A 5,006-nucleotide genomic window follows, 5' to 3' on the forward strand; every position below is an offset into this window, starting at 1 on the left:
CAGTGACTGCTGCTGCCCAGCACAGGTGGAAAGGCAGCTCGGAAACATATGACACTGTGTCTTCATCCACCTCAGTCACCAGATCTGGCACCGTGAGACTCCTGGCTCCTCCCCAAAGTCACAAGGACCATGAAAGGGAGACATTATGAATCCATTCAGGACATGGAGGCAGCCAGGACAGCGCAGCTGAAGACCCTCAGGAAAGAGGACTCCAGAGCTGCGGCAGGAAGTGGCCAACAGCAACTTCCTTGCGGCCAGCACACAGGTGACATCACCTGCAGGGACAGCAGCGGAGGAGGTACTTCTGCCTGGTGTCTCTTGAGAGAGTAGCACCTTTCCCAGGGTCCTCCTGGGGTGGCCTCCAGGCCTGGGACCCAGTCAGAGTCACCTGTAAACAGCCACTGGCCCAGGGAATGGGCTTCTCCTCCTTGTCAGGGCAAGGGAAGGCCCAAGGAGCACAGAACCCCCAGCTTCGTGCAAACTGGGATTCTGACGGCAAGGAGAAGTGAGGGCCGGTGTGGTACTCACTGTCTACCAGAGCCTCAGCCCAATGCCTCAGACTTTCCTGGCAGACTGTGGGTCCAGCATGTCCCTTCTGCATAGAACGAAGCCCTAGCATGGAAGCTGAGTATAATGCCAGCACCCTGGGAGGCCGAAGCAGGAGGACTGCACGTTAAACCCAGCCTGGGAAACAGTGTTTTAGCCAGACCCTATCTCAAAATACAAAACGGAAACAGCCTAGGGACATGTCTCAGTGTGAAGGCCCTGGACTCGATCCCCACCACTGCAAAACTAAGTAAGCAAATACCTTGAGCACTCAGGCAGGGTGCTGTGTGGGAAGAGTTTGAATCCACAATTCCTGGCCTCAGAAGACCCCAGGTCCCTTTCAGTCCCGACACTTGCTAAACATCCAGGGCCAGCCCCCTCCCCCTGCAACGTCTCATCTATAAAATGTGCTTATGAAGGGCCCTGAAAATGTGCAAAAGCTGAGCGTGTCACGGGATGCGGCTGGCTGCTGGCGCCCATGGAGGCTATTTCGGGAGGAGTGGTTACTAAGGAACGTGAGGCTCTGGTAACCGTGACAACCATAGGGAAGATGGAACCATGGCATCCACCCTCCCTGTTCCATTCTTAGCTGCTCCTCTCCAAGCGGCATCTGGTGCTTACTCTGCAAGATGTGGCGTCTTCTGGAGCCCAGCAGGACCTGGCACTGACCCAGCCCTGGCATTGGCCTATAGGTTCCCAGCATGCCTGGGGACACTGGCAGCTCTCAACTCCGTGCAAAGGCCCTGGGTTCACTGCCCAGTACCGGGGGGGTGGTAAACATTTCCAGCTTCACAGACCTGAAGCCCCACTTTGCTGATTCCCAAGGAATCCAACTGCCAATACCTAAGCCCTGGAGAAGCTGATTGGGAGGATGCTAAAGGATTCCAGAGCATTCATTTTCAACTCAAAATAGAAGAACCACAGGGATCAGACAGCTGAGAGCTGGGAGCTCCCAGTTACGTTCATGGCAACCCAGCCACCACAGTGCACACCCTCCGTGGAAGAAAGGAGTCAGGACTGCCTAGCTGATTGGTGGAGCACAGTCCTGGGCGTGTCTGTGGATGATTGACGTGGAGGCCAGCAAACCGTGGGGAAGACTCCCGCAGATGTGAGCGGCACCAGCTTGGAGCCTGGATGGGCTAAGAGGAAAAGAAGGACGCTGCCCCATTGTAGAAGAGCTCCAGGTTTCATTATTCCTTGGACCGAGGTCCCCAGTTCTTCAGGGCACTGTCCTGCCTCTGATCTGATCCTGAAAGCTTCCCAACAAAGCCCCTTGCGTGACTGTGCACATATTTTCTGTTGATCTCTCTAGGGAACCCAAACCATGCAGAGCCCCTCCACAAGCCAGACCTTCTCCCACCCCTGCGCTACGCTTCTCTGCCATGCTCTTCCTTGGGCCAGACCCTGAGATCTCTCTTCTCCTCCTCCTTCCCCTTGGCCCATTAACATTCAGGCCACAGGCTGGGTGAGAAGACGCACTGGAGTCCTTTATTGTGTAGTTTAATATGACCATTTTGAAAACCTAAGATGGTATTCACTTCCATCAGGCAAACAGGGATGGCCACCAGCTCCCCACAATCCCATGTAGTAGAAGTAGGAGCATTTATATCTGTGGAAGGTAAAGATCAGGAAGTCACAAGCCTTGATTGGCATTGCATGTGGTAATGGGCAAAGCCAGGACTTGAACCCAGGACCTTCTGGTCCAAATCCTAATGCTCTTTTCTCCAGCTGTTTCCTCCGAGGCTTGGGGCTGCTGAACTAATGCAGGAGTTGAGCAGAAACTGTCACAGCCAATAATTACACCCTGAAGCAGCCATGACTTCAATACCATATTTAATTTTTGTAAATCCTTAGCTTTTTCATTGCATGTGAATAAGAAATGCCCGTTACACCAAGCAGATACCTACAATTAGGAAATGAGACATTTTCAAAGCCTTGAAACTTCTACTGGTATATAATTACAGCCTATAGACTTTATATTTTTAAAAATAGTCACAAGGAGCAGGAATAATTAAACCAGCATGCTTTCTTCCTTATTAGATCACCCTCGTGTCAGAAGCCCTCGATTAAGAAATTTCCCACCCAATTGACACTAAAGCGCCAGTCAAGATTGCTCAGATTCCAGGGTTAATCACAGGAAGCTGTAAAACACAAGTGGGTTTGGATTCAGCAGACTCAGAAACTGGCAGTTTGTGGATCCAGACACTGGCACAGCACCCTGCACCATCTGGGAGGTTGCATGTGAGTTCCACAGGAAGGCAGGGCCAGGAGGGATGGAAAAGGATCAGCAGCTGCCTCGTGGGCCCTGGAAACCAACCTGGAGAAATTTCAGAGCAAGAGAAACATAGACCAGAAGGACAAGGATGAGGACAATGAGTTGAGCTGGGTGTGGTGGTACACACCTGTGAAGCCAGCGCTCTGAGAGGCTGAGGCAGGAGGATCCCAAATGCAAGCTCAGCCTGTAACTTAATGACTTAGTGAACCTTGACTCAAAATAAAAAATAATAGAAAGGGCTGGCGGGGCATCTCAGTGTGAAAGCCCTGGGTTCAATCTACAATGATGGGGGCGGGCAGGGGAGGAGGAAGAAAACTCCGAAGCTGTCACCCAGACAGGGCAGTACAACCAGCCGAGAGCCCAAGGCTGAGTCCTGTGACCCAGGCTGAGCCCGCCCAGGTCTTGCTGGGGTCCCCGAAGGAGAAGGAGCAGTCTGGCTCACTGAGAAGTGGGGCTTTGTTCCAGTGGGGAGCTGGTTCGGATGGGGTAATGGCCGCAGCACGGCGGTGTCTACACGGTCTGGATGAACCCAGAGTTGTGTTTGGGTGCACTGTTTGCACATAAATTATACCGCGGCAAAGTTGTTTTTCTTTTTTTACAGGGGGTAGATGACTTAAAGTTAACCAGAAATTCTGTGGAAGGTTATTATTCAGTCGTCTCCTTTTTTTTTTTTTATAGTGCTTCACTATGCTGGCCTCCAGCTCCCGGGGCGTCTCCCCCTCAGCCCCCCTCATCGTGGGATTACAAAGTGCACCCCACACCTGAATAGGTTTTCCAGAATCTTATTCGTTCAGTAAACAGATGAGGCTCGGACGTTACCGTGGAGTTGCTCTTAGCCAAGTGCGGCAGCGCACACCTGTCATCCCTGCACTCCGGGAAGCGGAAGCAGGAGCGTCACAAGTTCAAGTCCAGCCTGGGCAATTTAGCGATTTAATGGAAGCTTGGCTCAAAATAAGAAATTTTGTAAAAAGACCGAGGGTGTAGCTCAGGGCAAAGGTCCTGGGCTTAGTACAAGTACTGGGCTCCAGGAGGGGCCCATCTTTACAGCTTTCTTAAGAGTCGAAGCCCTGATTCACCGCTTAGGGCTGCCACTTCCGGCTGTATCACCGTGGGGAACCAAGACTGGGACCTTCGCTGCTGGAACTTGCTACGTGCAAGGGTAGGTCAGCATCGAGTGTTTCCTGCGTGCCCTGGGAGATCCGCGGGGTCGCCTCGGACCCAGGGGCTCAAGTTTGCTCAGTTTCGCTAATACACACGCACACGCCCAAGCCTGCAATTACTGGCAATATATCCCCGTGTTGGAGAGAGCGCCCCCTGGTGGGGAGTGAGTGAACAGCTAGGTGGAAGCCAGCGAGGACCAGCGCCAAAGGGCGGAGGACTGGAAAGGCAGGTGAAGAGGGACTGGGGTGGTCTGAGCCAGCTGGTGCTTCGGGCTATTTGGAGGGCAGCGGGGCTGCTAGGGGCGTTGGACAGAGGACTGGTCCCGCAAGCAGGGTGGTCCCAGAGCAGGATCCCCATCCTCCTGCCTGCAGGGTGCACCTGGCACTGCCTGGGGCTTTGGGCTGAATGGCTGGACCGCCCCCTCCCACCCGAGCCTGCCGGAGTGCAGCGCCCCCTCGCTGGGAGATGAGGGGGCGAGCAGAGGTGGGAGCCGCACAAGGTTCTGGAGGGGGGCGGGCACCAGACAGGAAGTGCCACCTTGGAGGCACAGGCAGATTAAACACCACCACCCCCAATTTTCTAAAATGAACAGCAAATAAACTAGGACTCGGCCAGCACCGTGAACGGGGGCGGCTGCTCGGAAGGAGGGAAAGGGACAGGTTGTCAGCGGGGCCCCAGGAGAACAGAGAACCCCAGGATGACTTGCGCGGCACTGTCTGTGACATTTGACGCGTGCGCAAAGGTGCAGGAAGTGGGCTCATTTCCCTGTGGGAACCTTTCTAATTCTGTCCCTCTAAGTGGGGAGGTGGCCAGGGCAAAGCATTTGAGCTCTGGCAGCGTGACAACACTTGTCCCCCCCACCGGAGGTGTCAGCGAAGGGGTCACTTTCTCTCAGCCTCCCCGAGTCCTGCTGTGACGCCTCCTGCACCCCAGAACGCGGTGTCCCTGTGTCATCGAGAGCACGTGCCCTGCTGAGAATGCGCTGCTGCTAGGAAACAGCCAGCCGGAGAGGATGACTTCTTGT

The sequence above is a fragment of the Fukomys damarensis genome, unplaced genomic scaffold (genome assembly GCF_012274545.1).
Source record: "Fukomys damarensis isolate Sample0158 unplaced genomic scaffold, DMR_v1.0_HiC HiC_scaffold_25, whole genome shotgun sequence".
In the NCBI taxonomy this organism is placed as follows: Eukaryota; Metazoa; Chordata; class Mammalia; order Rodentia; family Bathyergidae; genus Fukomys; species Fukomys damarensis.